We start from the raw sequence: 25,643 nt of genomic DNA, 5'->3' as shown, positions 1-25,643 counted from the left end.
TTTACAAAGAAACTTTTCCGTTTTGTATAACTTATAGGTGCCAAGGGGCGGGTTTGTTACTAATTGGTCATAGATTAGTATGCAATTCACAAGTTGGTGAGATAAACTGTGAATTACTTTCGGCCACACCACAGACGTAGAAAACTGGTCCATGCCAAAAACAACCAGATGACCGAATGATTCACCTGCATTCTCAAAATGCAACGGTTACCCTGGATAAACAACGTGAATGCCAATATGCAATCTATGTTAACAACAAAACAAAGCACTCAACTCATCAAACATGAATGAAGCAAAACTGCCAAATTTAGAGTACGATTCCTTTGCTGGGAGAAACAAGATTCCTCCGCTGATAAGGATATCATATGAAACGTAATTCTTTGGAGGATGAAAAAGAAATCATCAAAGGGCTTCTCACATTCCCATTGTTCTTGTAAAGCTCCGCCATAGTCTATTTGGGCACACACACATATATATATATATATATATATATATATATATATATATATATATATATATATATATATATATATATATATATATATATTCATTTATAAAGATATATATATATATATATATTCATTTATAAAGATATATATATATATATATATATATATATATATATATATATATATATATATATATATATATATATATATATATATATATATATATATATATATATATATATATATATATATATATATATATATATATATATATATATATATAGTCTTCCAGAATGCACTGTTCATCCGAATTTTAGTAAATGTATTTAGGATGAGGTTGCTAGCCCCCAGCTCTGTTCCACTGTAAAGTGGTCACAATACCACCCTCAAGGCTCGTTCAATTGGGCAGAATAACCGCCTAAAGGATGTTCCATTGGATAACAGTATGTCGCTATTGTCCTGACCAATATGCACATATTGGTCAGCCTTGAGAATAAAAGGCATGGGCTTGTAACATCACTTCAAAACACCATATATAATAATGTGTGTTGTGCGTGTCGAAGATTGGTGTTTCAAAATTACAGAGTTTTTTGTCAATATTCCCAATTCTCTGTAAGATTTCCTGCTTTCATAAGTTAATTTCGAAAGGAAATTCTTACCAAGGTGAAATCATTTACTTACTTTAAATTTCAGACAATAACCTTCCTCCTTTTAGTTGGTATATGACAAACGTTTACAGTGGGCTAGTTTTCACTATAACTTTTGAATGAAAAAATATACTCTTTTCTGCCATGTCTCCTATGGCTGGCTAATAAGCCATTACTATCTTGAACTGCATTTTCATGCCTCTCTCTCTCTCTCTCTCTCTCTCTCTCTCTCTCTCTCTCTCTCTCTCTCTCTCTCTCTCTCTCTGTTGCATCTTGGATCAATGGGCATGTTTTTTCTTCAGTGTTGTCGACATTTTCTCATTTCATGTTCTTCAACGAATGCTCTCTCTCTCTCTCTCTCTCTCTCTCTCTCTCTCTCTCTCTCTCTCCTTTACAGTATTGTTCACTGACAACGCGAACATCAAAGGTACTCGACTGACTTGTACATTAGTTGACGTGATTTACAAAGAAATGAGAACAAAGCCATGCTACAAGCTGCACGCAAGCCTTGTGGGTGATTTTAGTCCCTTGACTAAGACGTTTTATTCCAGACCTTTGGTTTGACATTCAAAGGTGTGTAAGAAGATGGCAAATTAGTTTCTACGTCCAGCATTACAATGGCTCAAGGCTTCATAGATACAGACTGAACGTAAAGTTATATGTTATTCGCCGAAATTCACGACCAAAGGCTTGTAATTTAACGAAGCAATCAAGAGACCACTGTTGTCAACATGAGCCATGATTCAATCAGCTTTTTATTGCAGAGATCATTTCAGTTTCTATGCAGTCATAATTGACTCCGTAGATATTTAAAGTGTCAATGAACCTCAACGACAGAGAGAGAGAGAGAGAGAGAGAGAGAGAGAGAGAGAGAGAGAGAGAGACTAATATCAAATGCTAAGTCAACTGCAAAATGAAACTGCGACTTGTCCATCTTTGCCGTAGGGGAGTCTTGCCAAGGCAAAATGTTTCCAAAGAGAATTATATTTTAACATAAACCTTCTTTAAAATAAGGACTTTACCAGAAACGCCCAGAAATCCTTGCTATTATTCTAGCCATATATTTATGTAATCATTTTGTGGATTGCCAAAACCGCAATACTAAAATCATCACCATGGCAAAATTATGTAGTAGAGATAATTAAGGACTATATGATTGAATAATTATGCCAACTGCAAAGATAACAAATTTTGGATAGGTAATTCGCAATGGATTAAGGCGACCTTCTTATGGGCTGGGAGGTTAATATTTTCAGTTTTTTCCACCTTACAATAATTATTTTGCCTGTCTACTTCAGCATCCGATCTGAAACGACGGGACTCCCTCGACCAGACCCTCATAATTATTTTCTAAAGGTTCTCTTCCTTCCAGTTGAAAAGGTGGCCCCTCCCTCTTTTCTGCAAGTACTATTTTGGGCCCCTCTTTTGTTAAGTTTTAGAGGATCTCCCTTCCGTCTTTAAACATTCAGTTATCGCTGACCAGACCTGCTCATCCCGATTTACTTTGTTTGGTGGCTACTTTCTCACTCTATCGCTGGAGGCAACGCAGGTTTTTCTTCATTGGGCATATTTTTTAACCTTATTATGATTTTCGGGACAGTACGTGACGTGATGTTCCTGTGAATCGAAACGTGGCGTCTAGGCCTTCTATTATATTACCGCCATCTTTTGACGGTATGAGAACACTTGTAAATAATAATACGCCACGCCTTGTGGTTGGGTTTACCACCTGAAAAGAATTCTGAGCGACAACAGTGACTGCAGCTAAGCAACCAAGCGCCCCTGGGGGGCTCTTTTAAGCTTCAAAGAACATGTGGCTGAAGAGCGTCCTTGAATTATTCACCTTTTATTTGAGGAATGTTTATAATGAGAACATGAAACAGTTGCCAAACAGCTCTAGACATTACTTGCTTTGACTTTTATATTTAGTCGCTTTATGGTGTTCCAGAATTATGGAGTGCAAGCCCGAAGAAGGCGTTAAACCACTTATCAAGATCGAAAGGCTTCTCGCGTTCTTTGGACCTTGGCAGAAGTGTGTCCAACGTACGTTTTTTCGGAGGACTGGCACATCCTCTTTGGGCAAGTAAAACGGTAAACGACGTTGGCACTGTCGTCTTTGCTTGGGTTCGGGCTGGTGTTGTTCTTCATTGCGAGGGAAGCGGTTAAAGAAGGCCGTTATCCCTCTGCTTATTATACGGTTAGATGACGTGGGGCGCCTGCAAGATGGGAGCGATCTTTCCGCTTCCAGTTGGCTGTTCAGGGTTGGTCTTTGCAATAAAATGCAGACGGATTCTGCTCTACTTAGTCGCTGGTGATTCTGTTCTGTACAGATGATCACCAGCATAATCAGCAGAGGGAATCACGCCCAAAGCCCCCTTCGAACGGGATCGCATCTATTGCAGACCTAATTTGACCGCTTCCCCCGTAATGAAGAACAACACCAGCACGAACCCAAGTAAAGAAGACAGTGCCAACGTCGTTTACCGTTTTACATGCCCAAAGAGGATGTGCCAGTCCTCCGAAAAAACGTACGTTGGACACACTTCTGCCAAGGTCCAAAGAACGCAAAAAGCCTCTCGATCTTGATAACGCCTTCTTCGGGCTTGCACTACATAATTTTGGAACACCATAAAGTAACTGAATATGAAAGTCAAAGCAAGTAATATATAGAGCTGTTTGGCAACTGTTTCATGTTCTCATTATAAACTTTCCTCAAATAAAAGGTGAACAATTCAAGGACGCTCTTCAGCCTCATGTTCTTCGAAACTTTCAAGCGCTCCCCAGGGGCGCTTGGTTGCTTAGCTGCATTCACTATTGTGGCACAGAATTCTTTTCAGGTGGTAAACCCAACCACAAGGCGTGGCGTGTAATTATTTACAAGTACTCTCATACCGTCAAAAGATGGCGGTAATATAAGTGAATGCCTAGACGGCAAGTTCCGATTCGTACTGTCTCGAAACTCATGATAATGTTTCAAAGTATACCCGATGAACAAAATGTACCCTGGTACAATATGTACCGAATTTACAAAACGTACCTGCAGTACCAAATGTTCTTAGCGTGTACCCATTAGACAAAAGAAGCCTAATAAATAATGTACCCAGTATACAAAATGTACCCTGTGGAAAATTAAACATATCTTACTAAACAGACAAAATATATTTGACAAACAATAAGCAATTAGTAGAAAAAAACAAACAGACAAAATGTACCCAATGGTCAGATTATAGCCAATAAATAACAAGTAAAAAATGCGCAGAAGTTTCTTCGGCGCAATCAAGTTTTCTCTACAGCCGCTGCAGCGTATAATCAAGGCCACCGAAAAGAGATCTGTCTTTCGGTGGTCTCGGTATAATACTGTATGAGCCACGGCACATGAAACTTTAACCACGGCCCGGTGGTGGCCTGTCCTATGTCGTTGCCAGAAGCACAATTATGGCCAACTTTAACCTTAAATAAAACAAAAACTACGGAGGCTAGATGGCTGCAATTTGGCAAGTTTGATGATTGGAGGGTGGATGATCAACATACCAATTTGCAGCCATCTAGCCTCAGTAGTTTTTAAGATCTGAGGGCGGACAGAAAAAGTGCGGGCAGAATAAAGTGCGGACGGACAGACAAAGCCGGCACGATAGTTTTCTTTTACAGAAAACTAAAATGCACCAATGAACAAAACGTGGACAAAATATACCAAATGTATCCAGTGTACCAAAATGTACCGAATTACAAATGTAGCCAGTTGACAATATGAATGTACAAAATATATTCAATACCTGGTTTTAGACACATGATAGGTGTTATATACATTTACTGTAATACAATATCAATTTATTGTTTTCACGAAAGACTATCATTGACAGATTGCCTATGACTATATTTTATTAGAATACATAATATTCTCTCAAAAAACATTTAATTTAAAAAATCAGTCGATTAATAAGGATTTCAGAGTCATTTACACATTCCGCTCAAACCATTTGTTATGGCTTCGATTGCCAGCTTCCACATAACATGGCTACACCATATTCGTCTCGGGGCTCTCAGTGCTAGGCAACAGGCAAAACCCACTCAACGTTAGACCAGGTGTTAAACATAATTGGTTGAATGGACAACAACAGCAGACCAAAGGGCACAGCCTCCAGGAAGTTCGGAAACTGAGACCTCGCTTACTAGTCTAGACAGTAGAGGCAAATGGAAATTATAGTTTGGCCACGGTCAGAATTTTAAGAGAGATTTTACTGAGAAATCTCAGTGGTATTTTTAGTTTTATTACAACCATCAAATGTATTTCTTAATTAATTTCTCTTTAATAATGGTCTATATGCAGCAGGGCCTACTGAAACCATTGTTAGTCAGTTGTGTGTTATTGTATCTTTTTATTGTCGTTAGCATTCTATTGACGTGTCATTGCTAACCTATAAAATGTAATGAAAAATACGGTGTCAGTGACGCAGATAGTTGTTACGCCACGAAATCCTTGATCAATCACTCCATCAAACCAAATCCAGATGAAGACCATAATATATTCTTGCACTCTTGTCACTGACTACCAACCAAAAACGTTAAACTTACAAGCCTTAAAAATTACATTGGCAACGAAACCAACCTTACGGACTGCTGTATAAGCAAGAGCGCGTGCCAGAAGAAGGCTGGTTCAATCGAACAAGAACACCAACACAAGAAACCAGTCTTACCTGTCCTAGGTGACCAGACGCGGCACCTTACGTACTTCATAGCAAGGTCTGTCTTTGGATGTTGTGTCTCAGTAGGTTTCGGTTCCACTCAGAAGATGGCGCCCCGCGAGATCCGCAGCTTCATTTGTTATATACCCACGAATGCAGAGGCATTCGAAGAACCACACGGAACACTCCATTTTCATTGTCTAATCCACGATATCAAAACAGTCAGGAAATAGGTCTTTAATTTTTACTGAAAGTCTTGATATTCCCATTCCTAATATCAAAAGGGAACATACTGTACAATTTTGGGCCCTTTTGGGGCTGCATATCTGAAGGCTCCATGACCAACATTCGATGTGCATCTTGACTGTGATAACTAGAAACTCTCTTCAGCTAATGTAGTGGCGACACCACTTGTTGGCTGTGTTATGCAAAGCAAATTTCTTTAATACTTAGGACGTCCATTTTTGATAGTTTGATGAGTCAGAACACACATTTTAAACATTATAGGCAATCGGTGAGAGTAATTATGGAAGGGTAATCCCATCCCCAGATGGAACAAACTTTTTTTTTTTATTCTTTCCGCTCATTTTAGCACATTCTGCAGCTTCCTAAGTTGTAAACTGGGTAGATTATGATGAAGTTGCCATTGTCCACTCTGCAGATGACACCATCACATTTTTCTTAAAAGAACACTCAAGATATCTTTTAATAAAGGCAAAACTTCTATGATAATTCAGTATTATTGATTTGAGCACTGAGAGACAAGCTTTAGTCCAACAGCACACCTAAATCACTCACTTGATCAGTAATCTCGACCATTAAACATCAAAATTCACCTGAACGTCACAAAACATCCTTAACTTCTTTTTCTTCCCCACAAGCAAAAGTCAGTTTTATTTTCGTTTAGTTTTGTATAGTTGTTTAAATGCTACTTATTCCTTAACACTACGAGGAACATTAGTCTGTTTCATATATGTATCCTCGATGAGTTAACTGAGAATAAAATTGGGTGTCATCTGCAAACGGCGTGAACTTCACCATTTGACAATCCATTCGTATGTATATATGCAAAAGGGGATTGGTCCTAAAACGCTTCCTGGCGCCCTTTTCTTAAGGTTCCATTAGATGAATATGAATTTCTTATCCGCACCCAGTGCTATCTGTGATGCACTTTGTACTCCCAGTATTTAAAGGTTTCATCAACAATTTCAAAGAATCGTAAATCATTTAGTAGTAGTTCATAGACAACTTATCTAAAACTGCATTAACCGCCCGCCCCCCCCCCCCCGATGAATAACTAGTTGTTCAAGCTTGACATATTACAGCACTGTGGACGTGAACAACAGATTCGAAACAGTTCTGTATAAAGCTATGTTTTGACAGTAACCACTTTCTCACATATGGGAAACTTGCAGTCAGAAAAATTGATATCTATAGCTTCCAGCTTCATGTCAATAAGAAATGAGACATTCTCCAGAGGTCACTGCTAGTGTTAAGTCCAAGGGCTATATGTTAAACCTATCCTCAGAGTTTTTGCGTAGATCCGACCATACCCTCAAAGCATTACTGTAACCTTTAACGGAGACACCACTAGTAGATGTCAACAGCTATTAAAAGGAAACAACCATTACTCTTTCCAAAAGTGATCAGCGATTTAAGGAAATCTCAGCACTCCGTTCTCCCACAGAGCCACCCAGGTTGAGTGTTATCAGACGGACTTTAAGGAGCTCATTGGTAAACGCCTTAGAGTTACACTTGAAATGTTGGGGGTTTCACTATAAATGCGTGAACTGTTGATTTGATTTGTGAGACTTGGCTAAGAACTGAGGTACTTTTGGCAATTCAGCTCTTAAGACAGTGAAAAAAGTTGTGCAGCAAGATTGAGAGTTCCAGAATTTAAAGGAGAAGAATTGCAAGGATCTACAGGTGGAACTGGGAGAAAACCCCACACTGTTGCACTGATGTGACATTTAGAATTTTGGATATTCTTAAGTAACAGTTAGAGGTGTCCAACAGCAGGACTGAGGACAGGAAATGGACTAAAATTAAAAGGCTAAAAAGTGGATTTTGTTACTTCAAACACCCTTTAGTAATGCCTACAGTGCACCATGTGTGGGACACTTACCTCCTACGGAAGGCATCAAATGTAGTTAAACTCATTATAAAAATATGAATAACTCATACCATATGAGTGTTTTTTTTTCTAGAAGAAACAAAAACCAAATATAAAATATTTCAAAAGATATTAAGGGTCGATTCTGAGATAAATCGATGACTTTACGGTCTGTGATTAATTCACAAATATATGAAAAAACAATCACAGATTATAGTCCTGAATACAAAACCATGTTAATGAAAAATAAAAATTGATTCATTGTATCAACTTGGTATGCAAGTTGATACAACTTGTATACCAAGTTAGGTATGTCATTGATCGTTAAGTATGTCATTGATCGAAGTAATTCACTCATGGGTAAGACACGTAGTTAAAATGCGTGTAGTGATACCCAAGTTGGTATTAGCACAGCTTGGATTCGTTTAAAGCATGGAACGCTCTGATCTCAACACACACACACACACACACACACATATATATATATATATATATATATATATACACACACATATATATATATATATATATATATATATATATATATATATATATATATATATATATATATATATATATATATATATATATATATATATATATATACTTAGAAGACGGAGCTGCTGCTCTAGGTACATCTCATCAGGGGAACCATAGGGAAAAGCATCGTACTCGGGAACATTTATTTTGCCAACGTTTCACGACTCATAATCGCATCCTCAAAGCTATAATAAAGATACAAACGAACTTTAAAACCAAGCACTGCATAATCCATTAAAACTACGCAATATTTAATCAAATTTAATGAACATCAGCAAGTAGAAAACTTGAAAATAATTCATGAACATCTTAAAACAGGAAAGTGTACTAAACATTAAAAATATGTGCAAAATATCTGTAAGATTCTAAAAACAGTAAAATTATATAAAACACTAAAAAGGTAAGGCCATTTTGTACCTTATCCTCGCAAAGAATGGGCAATGACTGAAAGAATTTCGTAAAAACAAACAACGCGCCTTAGGCGATAAACAACTGAACAGAGGAGGATTGCGTATTTAAAGACGGAACTATCTTTTTTTATCTGTTAGGATGTTTTCATTATGTACTTGACCTATAATTGTAAAGCTCTTATCAACAATATATGTTTTACATAACTTAGAATGGTTCCTAATATTTGACTGTTCGGGATTGTTAATCTACTGCCCGTTCTAAAACTTACGCCCCTGCGAGAATCTATTATCACTTTGAGTAACCTCCTCGTACAACTCACATACAGTAAGCCCCGTGATCACATCTCGGGCACCTATATTTATAAATAACATTAGATTTTAGAAGAGGACTAAGGCGGTCTTTCATTTTGAACAGAGATACGATCGTTAATGAATTTTTTGGAGCGATTTTAAGGTTCAAGGCCGGGAATTCTTTTTGAATGATTGTCAGGAACTTTTTTCTGAAAAGGTCATCATGAAAAAAAGGGAAGCTCGCAAAACTTTTTAATTTTGGTGCTGTCAAAACTGATGGTACCTCCATGAACCTAGCATCTAGCATTTTCCTAAGCATTTTAAACAATAGTTTGTCTGGGAAGCAGTTATTTTTAAGATGCTGGGAAAGAAAGTTAATTTCCTCATTAAACTTAAACCACTTAGAGGTATGGGTGAAGGCCCTGTGGAGGAGAGTTGAGACAGTATTGATTTCAAAGTTATAAAAACAAGAACTGTAAGTCTTTTTTCTAAAAACACCCGTGTAGAAGCCTTGTTCATTCCTGGACACTAAAACATCTAGAAAGGGAAGCTTGTTATTTTCTTCTTCATCAAGTGTAAATCTGATATTAGGGTGTAGGGTATTGACAAACTCTGAGATCTGTTCTGCATTAAACTTGTTTCGGAATAAGGCGAAAGTGTTATCTACATATCTACGATAAAACTGAGGCAAGAAACTGAGGGGGACAATCATCAAATATACGCTCCTCCAACGAGCACATGAAAATATTAGCAAGTGTCGGGCCTAGTGGGGATCCCATTGCCACACCTTCCACTTGTCTGTACAAAAACCATTAAAAATGAAAGTCGTGTCCTGCACGGCTAGTTCTAAAAACTGATTAAATAACTCACGACTAAAATTATGAAAAGTAGATTCCGGCTCTATAAATAACTTATTTAAAAATCATTTCAATTGTCTCCCCCACAGGGACATTAATAAAAAGTGACTCTACGTCCAGACTGACCATAAATAATTCTGAATCTTGTATAAGAATATCCTCCTTGAAATTATGAGAGTTGTTTAATGAAAAATCGCTTTTGGTGAGAGGCTGAAGTAGAGGAACCAAAAATTTGGCTAGCTTATAACTCGGGGTGTTCACTGAGGAAAGAATGGGTCTTAATGGAACACTTTCTTTATGTATTTTGAGCAAACCATATAAAACCCCATACGAAGGCCCCTGTAGAGAATAGTTCCTGATATATATTATCATCAATTATCTTTTTTTTTTCTTTTAACATCCTCAAAAACCTTACAGTTTTGTCCTCTGGTTTAATGATATTATGCAAGTCTGGAACACCTATTTTCTCAAATTTCGTATGATCGTTTAAAATAATATCCATCTACTCAATATAAGTGTCCTTATCCAGAATTACGCAACCCTTATCTTTGTCATCATTTTCAAAAACTTGGCTAATGATGACAGTATCATTATTGCACACACACACACACACACACACACACACACACACACACACACACACACATATATATATATATATATATATATATATATATATATATATATATATATATATATATATATATATACAGTATACATACATACATATATATGTATGTATATATAATTATATATATATGTATACTGTATATATATATGTGTGTGTGTGTGTAATGATAATGTCATCATTGTAATAATGATAATTTTAGCCAAGTTTTTTGAAAGTGATGACAAAGGTAAGGGTTGCATAATTCTGGATAAGGATATTTATATTGACCAGTAGATGTGTATATATATATATATATATATATATATATATATATATATATATATATATATATATATATATATATATATATGTATATATATATATATATATATATATATACATATATATATATATATATATATATATATATATATATGCAAATACTGGTCACTTTTACCAGATGCATATGTAATTGTATAGCCACATAGCCTACCCGAGTTAACTTCTCGAATTTTTCGCGCTTTTTTGGATGCTTGTCACTAAAGGCTTAAGATCCAAGTGCAAGAAATATGAAGAAATTATGACGTCCGGTAGCGCGAAACCACTGTCTAGACTCTAGACCGTGCGGAAAACGAACCATAATCACGACGAGGTCATGTTGCCCAAGGTCTAAAGAATTGCCGACCTGACGCGCGAAGAATTCGAGAAGTTAAGAGGGCATTGTGGCTATTAGGCTACAATTACAACACACACACACACACACACACACACATATATATATATATATATATATATATATATATATATATATATATATATATATATATATATATATATATATATATATATATATATACAGTATATGTATGTATGTGTATATATATATATATATATATATATATATATATATATATATATATATATATATATATATATACACAAATGTCATTTGATATCGACTTCACTATACCTTGGAAACAACTTTAACCCAAAGGGAATTATAAATATTGGTCCATTGGCCCAAAATATTACACCCGAGAAGGGTGATGTAAGTAGCGGTTGCGTTGGGAAGCTCTGGAACATACGAGCGCATTTCATCATATTTTGGTTGTGTTCTATTGAGCGTGCACTACATCTCTCCACCTGCTTACACAGATGGTTAGTCAGAAAGCAATTAAACTGTGCATTTTATTTCATCGAAGTGGTACTCGATTACGCTGTATTAGTTTTGACATCTGATCAACAAGTATAATATCATCAGCGCACAATTACCGCTTTTTATTTGCTATAATCTGTAAAATAGGATGTTCTCAGAAGAAAATTTGAGAGGTACCTGTCAAGTTAAATCTCATTTGATTGTTATTCTTTACTAAGACACCAAAATCTTCAATTTTAAAATAAACATATATTGGTCCTGTGAAATAAGAAAAAAATCTAGACGTAGCGGACGTACCAGTAAGGGTCCTACGTCATATTGCCAATTAAGTTCGTGGCTCCCCTTTTAAATCACTTTTTGTGCAATACATGTCATTTCCGTAGTCTAAGATCACAGGGATTCATCAGTAATTTCATCAGGCACTTACGCTTTGGAAAAAAAACAACGCCATGATAGAATGTTTCCCTTTGAAAATCTGTGCAGAACCGGTTTGTGGTCGTCTCGAAATCCCATTACATAGGCGCTGGACATTTATTCATTCTATTAAAAATGTATATTAGGTAAAATATTGTTTTAGATGCTGCCTTACTAGAAATTTTGATACTTTGTAATATATCTTATAATTTTGCGTTATGCAAAAGCGGTAACATTTACTCACCACATCCGCTGCAAAAGCAAAAACATTTGTGGATAAGTTGGCAGTGCATGTACAATTTATATTAATAGAATACGCTTTTATTTACATCTCGACGACGACTGAACTTTCCAGCTGGAGCTGCAGTATTGAGGGGATGCTTATTTAAAAATTTTACTGTAGAACACTAGGTAAGCTTGCGCTATACAAGAGAGAAAATTAAAAAAATAATTAAAGAAACACAGTTGAGCCATGAAAGACAATTTAATTGTAGTAAGAGTAAGACTTTTTATTTCACAAGCATGGAATCCAGAGATTGAGTGATACCATTAGTGTCGTAGTTTAAGAGTCATGTAAACTTTGAAATAAGTATCAAGACAGACGAACGTCTTGTTTGTGTTGTGAATGACGTACCTTCGGGTTTTTTAAATTTATCCTGTAAGTGTTTTATATTAAATTTTACGTCACTTTATTTCTCAAGCTTACCGTTATATTAGTCTGTTTTACTCACGATAAAAGAAATAGATGGGTTCTCTAAGTGATGAGAATGGTAAATATGTAGCACAGCCTTGGCTAGGGGTAGCATGGCAGCAGAGAACGAGCTCGTTCTATCCTGGGGTCGCATTCACCTTCAAGAACCACAGGGGTAGACTTATTACGTATGAGATTGTAGATACACTATTCTATTTAGTAGGCCTCATACGAAGAAAAGAATGTGAATTTAAGCTTTGAAAGCGTAGAATGCAAAGCTACCCTAGGCTGGTTACGTGTAGGCTATGTAACATCTGGGTAAAATTTATAAGTTGCCAATAATTTTGCCGTATTAGCGTTGGAGGGTGGGGACCCAGTATTAACTTATAAGTTGTAATTTGATTAATTTTTTATTTATCATTTGCACATATTGTTAATGGGGTTCTAAATAACGAGAATGAAGAGCTCTTTACGAAAATGTAGGTTACAATTTCATATCATGTATTGGCAACTTATAAAACAATACCAACATCCGTACATACCAGCCTAGGGTAATTCTTCGTATTAGCTCCACGCCTCTTTTTACCTTTGAAACTGGTTTTGGTTTTTTCAACATTTTTAGGGCTACTGATACTGGTGGTGCATTTGTTTGTTGTCAGCCAAATGGAATGTCCCTTTGCCATGTTTAGTATTGGTCCGGGGCAGGCCGGTACCCAAAGTTAAAAAGTTATTGCACTTGCCGGACGGGTTATGAACTGTTTCAAACAGACGTACCCGTGCTCTGTCTTGTGAAGATCGCATATGGAAACCCCTTGTTGGATGGACTTCAGGGGTTAATTACAGGTTAATTACATTTGTGCGACAAAAACTGAAGGTAAATCTATAATTAGCAACCAAAAAACTGTAGAAAAAGTCAAGCTAGAAGGAAATTGCCGCTGCGGAGCTGCTACTTAGATCTACCACAGCCTAGCCTATCCTAATGTAGGGTTAGGCTATTCCACTACTTAGTTGGGTTCCAAGTGCTGATGTTCTCGATTGGCATATGGGAGCTCCTCTTTAGAATTACCATGATTTTATGTGACAATGACACAACAAGTCTTTCCTTACAGGGAGACCTGTAGAGTAGGCTGCTAGCCTATGTTTCTTTTAGGCCTAAACTTGCCTGTGAGAAGGATGGCCCTATAGCAGAGACATGGGGGCGAGCGTAGAACCACAGGAACAAGTTCTGCAGATGAAAACAAACCTAACCTGTCCTAGAATGACGTGTCCTGACCTAACAAGACTGTACCTTCCTAATCTCACTTATGGCACTGTACCCAGACCTGTCCGGGGTGGCTTTGCCCCCATTGGAACCTGCAAAGTAACACTAACATTGGAAAGGCCTGATCCTGTCATTTGTTCATGAGACTTACCTGTCAGATATATATATAGCTGTATTCTCTGTTAGTCCGACAGAATTTCAAAACTTACGACACACGCAGTGGGAGATCAGGTGGTTAGTACCCATTCCCGCCGCTGGGAGGCGGGTATCAGGAACCATTCCCATTTTCTATTCAGATTTTCTCTGTCGCCGGTACTGTCAACACTTGTTTTCAGTACCTCCGTCTTGGATTTCGGATAAAACTTGGTTGTCACTTAAGTATTTGTTTGACTTTTGGTTCTTTGACTTGGACTTGTGGCTAGGCATACGCAATTGTGGACTGTTTTGGATTTGGCTTTGTTTTTTCCTTGGATTAAGATGTCTGAATCTAGTTCTTCTAGTTATAGAGTTTGCCGTGTGCAAGACTGTAAGGTGAGGCTACCGAAAATTTCGGTAGATCCTCACACTATGCTCAGGGTGCAGGGGGCATGTTTGTTTGTTGAATGACCGATGCAAGGAGTGTGAATCTTTGTCTGATGCTAGTTGGAGGACTTATGATTCTTATGTGAGAAAGTTAGAGCGAGATAGGATCAGGAGGTCTTCCTCCAGAAGTGGTAGGAGTCAGGGTAGTGTTTTTTCACCTGCTAACCCTCCCGTAGACGTAGCTTTTCCTAACCCTGTGGTGTTGCCCCTGAGCCCCGGGGTTGTGTCTGCGGAAGGTGATGCCCTGGCGGTTATTATGTCTTCCATTCGTAACTTGGAAGCTAAAATGCTCGCTCTTCAAAGTGCTGTGAAGTGCAGTGATAGTGTCTGTCCCCCTAGTGTTGTGGAGGGGGCGTCAGATCGGCCGTATAATGCCTCTAGGTCTAGACCTCTGTCGGACTCCCAGGACTCAGGGAGTGGGCAAGTCGAAAGCCGCAAGAGGGTTACGCGGACCCCCCACCGATCTGGCGTCCCTTCGGCAAGTCCTGATGACGCTTCCCAGGCTGCCAAGGATCGTGCTCGGGCACGAATCCTTAAGGATTGCTTCTCGTCCCCCGATTCCTCCTCCCCGCGTCGGGAGTGGAAATTTCGGGAGGACTCTCGCCCTTTGAAGAGAAGCTTCAAAGAAGGGGACGCTTCACGTCCCTTTTCTCGTGACGCTCTTCGCTCTTCTCCGGAGAATTTTGACGCCATCCCGCCGCAGAAGAGGACCAGGACGTCATCGGACGATGACGCTTTTGAGCGCTCCACTCGCTCCAGAAAGAAAGCTGTTGCTTCCCCTGTGAGAAGGAAGAAGGCGTCCCCTCGCCCCTCGTCTTCTCACAGGATCAGCCCTTCTCCTGAGGAGGAGACTTCTCCTACTCGTAAGCTTCTGCTAGGCATGCAGAGGCAATTGGCTTCGTTAATGGCCCAGAAGGAGACTGATACGTGTCGTCGTCGGAAGGATTCCCGGCTGCCGATCAAGAGGTCCAAACCATCCCCTTCTCCTTCTCCACGTTCGTCGTCATCTCATGCTTCGCCGCCCTCTAGAAGTCCTTTGGCTCAGCGCTTTACTGGTCTCGGCAGGGATCGCCAATTCCCTCTTTCTGAAGCTCTTCATGCTGCCAGGCTTGACGCCCTCGTTACGACGACGCTCCTCTGGCTTCTCGCCAGGATGCTTCTCATGCTGCTAAGCATGGCGACTCCTCATGCTGCTCGGCAAGACGCCTCCCTTGCTGCTCGACAAGACGCCTCCCTTGCTGCTCGGCAAGACGCCTCCCTTGCTGCTCAGCAAGACGCCTCCCTTGCTGCTAGGCAAGACGCCTCCCTCGCTGCTCGCTCTCATCAGGACGCTCGCCTCCCGGATCGATCGCCAAGACGCTCGTCGGGAATCTCGTCAGGACGCTTTCGTCAGGACGCTCATTTCAGACTCTTCTGTCCGAGACTTTCGTGACCCCTCTCGGACTTCTTCCAAGCAGAAGTCCTTTTGCGTGTTGGTCTGCAAGGGCTTCGACTTCCCGGGTCTTCTCCAGTCTCTTGGTTGTTCCTGTTGAAGAAGGAGAGCTGTCTAGCGCTCGAACCTGCAGTTGAGGATCAGTCCTCTACTTCTTCAGCTTCTTCCGACTACCAAGTCTTGACTAGGTTGCTGAAGGACTTGTTTGGGGACAAGTTTCAACCTTCTGCTCCTCGCCCTCCCCCCTCGCAGTTAACCTCGTCTAAATCACAAAAGACTTCTGGTTTTGTGAAAATGGCTACGTCTCTCTCTACGAAGAGGGCCTTTAAGAAGGTTCAGGAGTGGATGGACTCCAGGAAGGCCCAGTGCAAGACTTCTTTCGCCCTGCCTCCGTCTAGATTGAGTGGAAAAGCAGGGATTTGGTACGAGACAGGAGAGGAGGTTGGTTGGAGAGTTCCTTCCTCTTCCCAAGGGGACTTCGCCAGCCTTGTGGACGCCCCCAGAAGGTCTCTCCTTTCATCAGCGAAGGTGTCCTGGACTTTGTCTGAGACCGATCACCATCTGAAAGGCCTCTTCAGGACATTGGAACTTTTCAACTTTCTGGACTGGTGCCTGGGAGTCCTGGACTTGTAGTCGTAGCCCTGACTCCATTAGTCTGGGAGATTTGTTCAGCGTCCTATCTTGCATGGACAAGGCGGTTAGGGATGGCTCCGAAGAACTGGCTGCCCACTTCTGTACGGGGCTTTTAAAGAAGAGAGCCATTTACTGCAACTTCACTGCCAAGTCGGTCTCTCCTTCTCAGAAGGCAGAGTTGTTGTTCGCTCTGATTTCTAGCCATCTTTTTCCCCAGTCCTTAGTCAAGGATACGGCCGCCACTTTGCAAGAGAAGGCTACTCAGGACCTCCTGGCCCAGTCTTCTAGACGTCCAGCAGTCCCTTCGACTTCTTCCCTTGGGCAGGCTTCCAAGATTCAGAAGCTCTTTCGTGGAGGAGCCTCTTCTAGATCGTCCTTTCGAGGAAGAGGTCCCTCCAGAGGTAGAGCCCCTTCTAAGCCCAGGGGCAAGAAATGACTCCGCGGACCTTCAGACACCGGTAGGAGCCAGGCTTCTTTCATTTGCAAGAGCCTGGAGAGAGAGAGGGACGGACAACTGGTCCCTCCAAGTCATCGAAAAGGGATACAAGATCCCATTCCTCATCTTACCTCCGTTATGCACGAAGCCCAAGGATCTGTCACCATCCTATCAGCAGGAGAAGCAGCAGATTCTCTTCGACCTGCTCGAGCAAATGCTCGAGAAGAGAGCTGTGGAACAGGTCTCAGATTTACAATCCCCAGGCTTTTACAACAGGCTGTTTCTGGTACCGAAGCAGTCAGGGGGATGGAGACCAGTCCTGGACGTCAGCAGGTTGAACCATTTCGTTCTGAAAGAAAAGTTCATAATGGAGACGTCCCAGTCGGTTATGGGAGCCCTAAGACCAGGCGACTGGATGGTTTCTCTCGATCTCCAGGACGCCTACTTTCACGTCCCTATACATCCTCTATCGAGGAAGTACCTGAGATTTGTCCTGCGGGGACAGGTATATCCAGTTCAGGGCTCTCTGCTTCGGGCTCCAGCACAGCTCCTATGGTCTTCACGGTTTTAGTGAGGAATGTTGCGAGATGGCTTCACCTTGCAGGAATAAGAGTCTCTCTTTATTTGGACGATTGGCTCATTCGAGCCTCGTCAATGACGAGGTGTCTGGAGGATCTTCACACGACTTTGAACTTGACGAAGTCCCTAGGACTTCTGGTGAATTTCGAAAAGTCCCATCTGACCCCCGACTCAGTCCATCGTTTATCTGGGGATTCAGATGGATTCAGTGGCTTTTGAGCTTTTCCGTCTCAAGAAAGACAACAACAGTGCTTAGACAAAGTTTCAGCCTTCCTGAGGAAAGAAACATGCTCGGTGAGGGGAATGGATGAGTCTGCTGGGGACCATTTCATCGCTGAAGAAGTTTGTTTCCTGGGGAGACTGCATCTCAGACCGCTTCAATTCTTCCTTGCAGAGAACTGGCAGGACAAGGAGAATCTGGAAGTTTCACTGAGGATCTCGCCAAAGGTGAAAGATCACCTAAGGTGGTGGCTCGATCCATCAAAGTTGGCAGAAGGCCTTTCTCTCAAACTTCAGAACCCCGACCTAGTGTTGTTTTCCGACGCGTCCATCTCGGGGTGGGGAGCAACACTGGGGGGGGACGAAGTGTCGGGCACCTGGAGAGGGGAACAGGTGTCCTGGCACATGAACCTCAAAGAATTGGGGGCGATTCAGTTGGCCCTTCTTTTCTTCGAGGGACGAGTCACGAACCGAGTTGTCCAGATCAACTCGGACAACACCACGGCCCTGTCTTACCTAAAGAAACAGGGAGGAACTCACTCTTGGTCCCTGTTCGCCTTAGCAAAGGACATCCTTCTGTGGGCTCAGGCCCGGAATATTACGATCCTCACGAGGTTCGTTGCAGGCTTAGAGAACGTCCGTGCGGATCTTCTAAGTCGGCAACGACAACTGCTGCCAACCGAGTGGACCCTGCACCAAGAGGTGTGTCAGGGACTGTGGAAGCTTTGGGGACGTCCATTGGTAGATCTCTTTGCAACTTCCAAGACGAAGAGACTTCCTCTTTACTGCTCCCCTGTACTCGACCCAGGAGCGATCTCAGTAGACGCTCTTCTCTGGGATTGGACGGGGATGGACGTGTATGCCTTTCCCCCGTACAAAATCCTCGGAGAAGTCATCAGGAAGTTTGCGTCGTCGGAAGGGACGAGGATGACGTTGATCGCCCCGTTTTGGCCTTCGAGGGAATGGTTCACAGAGGTCATGTCCTTCATAGTGGACTTTCCGAGAACTCTGCCCATGAGAGTCGATCTACTCAGACAACCCCACTTCGAGAGGTACCACAAAAACCTCCCCGCTCTGAGTCTAACTGCATTCAGACTATCGAGAAGCTGGCCAGAGCGAGAGGTTTTTCTAGACCAGTGGCGAGAGCTATTGCCAGAGCCAGAAGATTCTCTTCCAGTAATTTGTACCAATCGAAGTGGACCGTCTTTAGGAGATGGTGTAGAAAGAAGGGCATTTCCTCTACCACGACCTCTGTGAGTCAGATAGCAGACTTCCTCTTGTTTCTGAGGAGTGAGGTCAAACTAGCGGTCCCGACTATCAAGGGATATAGGAGTATGCTATCATCCGTTTTTAGGCACAGAAACTTGGATCTGTCTAACAACAAAGACCTTCACGATCTATTTAGATCATTCGAAACCTCGAAGGTGCCTCGGCATAGGACTCCTTCTTGGAATTTAGATGTAGTGTTACGGTTCCTGATGTCTAGTCCTTTCGAACCTCTTCGTTCTGCGACATTGAGGAATGTTACCAGAAAGACTATTTTTCTAACCGCTCTAGCAACTGCGAAGAGGGTTAGCGAACTTCAAGCCTTTAGTAGACATATAGGCTTTAAAGGACATAACGCAGTTTGTTCTTTAAGTCCTACTTTTTTAGCGAAAAACGAGAACCCGTCTAACCCTTGGCCCAAGAGCTTCGAAATCAAGGGTATGGCTGAGATTCTGGTTCAAGAGCCAGAGAGAGTCCTTTGCCCTGTTAGGGCTCTCAAAGTCTACTTAGACAAGACGAAGGAAAGTCGAGGCCCCTCAGATAATTTATGGTGTTCAGTGAAGAGACCGGACTTACCTATGTCGAAGAATGCTCTGGCTTTCTTCCTGAGGGACACGATTAAAGAAGCCCATTCATGCTGTCAAGACACTGATTTTAAACTTCTGAAAGTCAATGCTCACGAGGTGAGGGCGGTTGCAACTTCAGTGGCTTTTCAGAAGAATATGTCACTCAGTAACATTCTGGGTGCCACATTTTGGTGTAGCAACTCTGTGTTCGCTTCACACTACCTGAGAGATGTGAAGACGACATATGAGAACTGCTTCTCGCTAGGACCATATGTTTCCGCAGATACTTTCCTGGGGGCAGGGAATGACACTCATCCTATCCTATAGAAAATGGTTGGATAGTGTTTTTATGGTTGTTGGGTCGACTGCCTGTGGCGGACTTCCCAATCGTTAGCTTTAGTTGCGATATCCTAACTTAGTTAGGCTTGGTCAGGTGGTTGGTTTTTACTTCGTTTGCCCTCATTGTATGGTCAATATGGTCTAGTCACATTGTGGTCACGCCCCGTTGACAGATCATCTAGAACTCACCAGCTATACAGGTCACACCCTTGCTGGAGACTCTAGTTAAGCAGAAGCAGACTTGGGTGACAGTAATCACGAGGTCAGCTATGCTAACAGGTAAGGAACCAAGGTATCTTTCACCTACATGTATTGTGTTTCCTAAATCCTATTCTGTCTGTACCCACCTCCAATGGTGGTATTCAGCTATATATATATCTGACAGGTAAGTCTCATGAACAAAATGATATTTTAATGATAAAATAAAGTTTGTTCATACTTACCTGGCAGATATATATATTCATAGTGCCCGCCCACCTCCCCTCAGGAGACAGTGGCACTAGAAAATCTGAATAGAAAATGGGAATGGTTCCTGATACCCGCCTCCCAGCGGCGGGAATGGGTACTAACCACCTGATCTCCCACTGCGTGTGTCGTAAGTTTTGAAATTCTGTCGGACTAACAGAGAATACAGCTATATATATATCTGCCAGGTAAGTATGAACAAACTTTATTTTATCATTAAAATATCATTTCTGCAAACTGCCCGAGACATGAATTGGGTTGTGTTTCAAAGTAATCCTTAACCAGTCCTATTTTGATTGTACTCTGAACTATGTTTGATTATTGTTTTTAGTCTGTTCAACTCTGCCATACCAATGAGTCTTACCAAGTTACCATCCATACCAGTTGGTGTAATTCATGTACTGTATGTTAGGATATTTTTTGTTTGTTTTACATAATATTGTTCATTCTGTCATGAGGTATCAGTGCAAATAAATGCATGAACGCAGTGGAGGTATCTTGACTATTCTTAAGGTTTCTTTCGACTGTTACAGAGTCAGTCATTCTGTAATGGTCTAAGCCTATTTAGTGTTTTCTTGAAAATGTAATAATTCTAAAGCTGGTTTTATATGGATTTTGTGAAAAGTATTTTGTATGCTTTTGACAGATTTTATATCTTGTAAGATTGGTTTGTTCATTAAAATCCCCATTGGTTTACTTGTAATGTTTAATAAGTAAAAGGGAAAATAACACAGTGTATAGCTATTTAGCCTAATTGATTTAGATATTTTTTGTGAAAAAATAATTGCAAATGCTTATTAGTTTGCTATTTCGATTGGGTGTGTCATGTTTCTTACACCTTAATTTTGTCTACCAACATATCCCAAGTTGCATTTTTTCAGTACTGTGTCATGACCTCAGAGGATAAAGTGCTTGCTTGCTTTGACATTATTTCTCAAATTGATCAATCAGTATTTGTTTACAATTTAAGGGCATCTCCTTTGGTTTACACTTCATGTCTTGACTTTGCTATCTTCATCTCCATGTGGTGGCAGTTCTGTAATGCTTTATTAGTAACTTTTTTCAGAAAAATTGCAAATGAATGTAGAAAATTTTCATTTGAACATTTCAGGACTTTGAAATATTGTGATTGTCAAAAATAGTGTATCTGAACAAAAAACTTTGTTCCTGTGTAAATACAAAATATTGTCTTATGTATATACTGTATACTATATAGTAGTATTTCTTAGTACAAGTTGGACAAGTCACTGAAATTTGGCAAGAAGGTGGTTAATTAGATATAGACAGTGTATGGGGGGGAAACCCATTCACCTGCTGTAAGTCGGTTTTATTTTTTTTTTTCCTTCGGTCATGGTTGAGTTAAGATATCAGATGTGTTATGACTGATCATCAAGTTGAAATTTATTCTATAATTTTTATTGTAGGTTTTTTTTGTTTAACATGAATTTTAGCAAGAAAATGAACAGCAAAAGGTGTAAAGGAAATACAGTATGTCAGTGTTCAGGTACTTTATGCCCTTTCTATAGGTCCTCTGTGGTAGTTCATGTGAGGATTGTGCTGGCTGGTCTCTTTCACCTTGAAAAGGTTCAGCAAGTAGTGGAAGAAGGCCAGAAATGTTTGCCAGTTCTTTGGCACAGCCAAAAACTTTTGGTTCCATCCTGGACTGCCCGCTCTCTCTCTCGCCGTACCCTCTGTTCATCCTCTGTTTTACTGAAGGAGGTTGGTAGTTGACCAGCTGGCACTGTCTGACAGTGCTGCCCTAGGTGTGGATGCCAAACTTTCCCAAAGTTCTTGGTTGCCACCGCCTACCTCTGTTTCACAGGAGTACTGTACTGACAATGGTTTCTGTTCCTTGATATTCTGAGCAACCCATCTTTCAGTGCTGTTTTTGCTAAGGAACTCAACACTGTTGAGTGACCAGTAGTACAGTAGTTGCCTTGCCTGTGCAGACACCCTTGCACTATTGAGCACAGATCTTATTTCTCTAATGCTGCTTCCTGCCTCACCACACCATCTGCTATAGGCAAGGAGAGCAAGACTCATGGATGGAGTAAGGTTAAGAAGCACATGCCTCTGCCCACTCGTTATTGACCTCTTCCTCCTTATCGTCTGTGGGAAGTAGTAGTCATCTCAGAAGCCCTCTCACAAGAAGTACCATCAGACTTTGAGTAAGAACCTTCCTTCTTTGGGGATTTTTTGAAAACATTCACTCACCTACAAGTGAGACAGCTACCATAGGTTAGGTTGACACATGCATATAGAGGGTTCATGTGGTTCATGTGCAAAAGGTTACCGTATTATGGTACCACTGCATATTATGACAATCTGTATGTACTTGATCATGAAGACCGTTGGACAGTGCCTTGTTCATTCAGAACTCCAGTGTATATGTACTTGGATCAAGCACATGCAGATAGAGGGTTTGTTATTACTCTATACTGTTGAGTATCATGGCAAGCCTCTTGCTCTTGATTATGCAGTCACTGGTTGTTCTTGATCAGTCCAAGATTGCCATGTGCATGTTTGGTTTTAGCTGATGCTGAGAAAGTCTACTTAGATGTGGACCATGATTTAAAGAGGTTATGAATCAACTTCAGCTCAGTATTCAGAGAATGGTACTTTCAGGCCTGATCATGTATGTGTGGATCATATTCATGTTTTTGGCATTCTGTTAGGACCTAAAGGTCCTTCTCCTTCAAAACCCCTTCAGGTAGAGGTGGAACTTTTTTCAGGAGGTCTTTGTGCTCATGTATCAGTGTAATAATCTTGGAAAAGCAACCACTGCATTGTTGAACTCATTCTGTTGATACAGCTTACTCCAGGGTGCACTTGGGAGGTGAAGCTGTTGTTCTGACTGCTGTGGTTGTTGCTTGCTTGTGGTGTCTTGGATGAGGTTAACCATCAGATCGACATGCTAGAAAAAAATTCTTCATGCCAAAGAATACATAGACTACTCCCCATCAAGTTCCTTCATTAGCCTGTGGACTGATAAACAACCTCCTCCTGGAAAAATTCCAAGAAGATATATCATCCTCAGTTTTAAGAGTCAGGAGCCATGGGGTCAGTTTCTGTGGCTTCCTTACAATCCAAGCAGTATCAATGTTCAACGTTTGATTGAACATGCTTGCGGACATCATTGTCACACTCTTGGACCCTCATGTACAGATGGGAGGACAATGTTCCTGAGATTGTTATTGTCAGAAGTAAAGGCATTGATCCTCCTCTTGGACTGGACTAAAGTGCAGCTTATGGGCACAATTGTACACTACTGAGATGGATTTTTTTTGGGTTCCTTTTTACTCTGTTTAAAGAGTAAAGTTAAGGCAGCGTTCTTATTGCGGTCTCTTCACTTTTTATTACTTAGGGAGAGATCGCAGACTTACTCTTCCATCTTCATTGAGACTAGCTTCTCTTAGTCCTTGTCTTGAGCCAGGTCTCCTGACTGAAGGGCAGGGAACACTCTTCCTCAGTTGAGCATGTTCTACTTTGCTTTCTTCATCTCCTCATGAAATTTGTCTACATGTACGTTTAGTTTTGTTTATTTATTGTATACCATGTCTCATCTGATGTCCAAGATTTCCATGGTGTTACACCATATCCCAGTACTGTACTTCTTTTTTAGACTATTGATATACAGTGCATTCTTAAAGTTAAACTAGTCGTCATTCATTGTCTGCCCCTTCTTAGGTTAGGTATGGTTTTCTAGAACTGCAAATCTATTCCATCATCAGTTGCAAAAGCCTCTCAATATTCTTCAAGAAGCCACACTGTCACTTCTTTGTTGGGTGCTTTAAATTTCAACTTTAGTGTGTGGCAGTGACAGTTTGGTGACCACTGCTGACATCTGCTTCTGTGTATTTTCTAAGATTCCTCAATGTTCGTTTTCTCTCAATAAATACCTATTCCATCTGAAAAGTCCAAGTGTATTTATGGATATTGTTTTGTGGGAAGAGTACCTCTAATTTCAAAATTATTTGCAGTAAAAACTAATAAATTGCACCCCATTTTTGTTTGCATCACTCTTAGGATTTCCCTTCAATCTTCTTACCTGTTTTTGCATTCATATCACAACAACAATTCTCATATTCTCGAATTTCACAAATACTGTAACGTTCTGCAGTCCTATGTCAAATTAATCTTTTATTCTTTTGATGAGTTCATTTGTTAGTGCATAGCACAGTATAATACTGTACTCATATTGCACTGATTTTAGTTAAATCTTGCATGCAGTAATCTGCTCACTGCTATCCAGTCTTGAACTAACTATTCTTAAGATCACGCCTGCTCCTTCTCTTCCAGTTCCATCTGCTCTTCCTGAATGAGTATACTCATTACAGTACCATGTCTCAGTTTTTTATCATTCCTTGGCACTGTGATTTACAAACAGTTTAGTTATCCAGTTCATATCTCTCATTAGTTTTCTTTTTCTATTTTTCCAATCTGATTCAGGGTTATTACATTCCAAAATCCTGTATACAGTATTATTATTTTAACTATTCAGATGATAAACCCCTATTCATATGGAACAAGCTTCCAAAGAATATTGTGTTCATTTGAAAGAAGTTACAAAAGGTAATTTCAGTTTATCCATAGATGGTATCAAATCAGGAGATTCTTAGCACCCATATTCCTTGGACTGGGGCTTATTTCTAAATTGTGCCCATCCATTTAAGAGGCAGACTCCATAGTGGATTCATTGGCTAAGTACACTAAAGGATAGCTGTTTCTTTGTAGCATACAGTTCCTAGCTGACTAAGGCAAATGATCCCTGTCATTGCCCATTGGTTTTTAACCAAGGTTATATGCCAGCCATTCACAGCCAAAGCTGAGGAAAGAGTACTAGGTGCCGTAACCCTATCCATCATCCTGCTGCCAGTGATTTCTGGTGCTCCTGAGCAAAGCCACATTTTCAATTCTGGATCTAGCTTGTACCTAAAGAGGTGCCAGCCTACAAGTCACCATAACTTAGGCTAATCTCGGGACCCTAATCCAGTTCCTACCTGCT

The 25,643-nt window shown here is 40.5% G+C and overlaps 1 protein-coding gene across 1 annotated transcript in view; it reads left to right on the top strand.

The window, feature by feature from the left end:
* The first annotated feature begins 12,704 nt into the window (after positions 1–12,704).
* The window catches only part of Srp54k (signal recognition particle 54k), a 62,257-nt gene continuing 49,318 nt past the window's right edge, over positions 12,705–25,643 (top strand). The window contains exon 1 of the mRNA XM_067113959.1: positions 12,705–12,827. The gene's annotated coding sequence lies outside the window, so the exon portion shown is untranslated. The remainder of the gene's footprint in view (positions 12,828–25,643) is intronic.

Source organism: Macrobrachium rosenbergii, chromosome 13, assembly GCF_040412425.1.
Source record: "Macrobrachium rosenbergii isolate ZJJX-2024 chromosome 13, ASM4041242v1, whole genome shotgun sequence".
NCBI lineage: Eukaryota > Metazoa > Arthropoda > Malacostraca > Decapoda > Palaemonidae > Macrobrachium > Macrobrachium rosenbergii.
The sequence above is the reverse complement of the archived record's forward strand: the minus strand, read 5'-3'. Positions and strand labels throughout refer to the sequence as shown.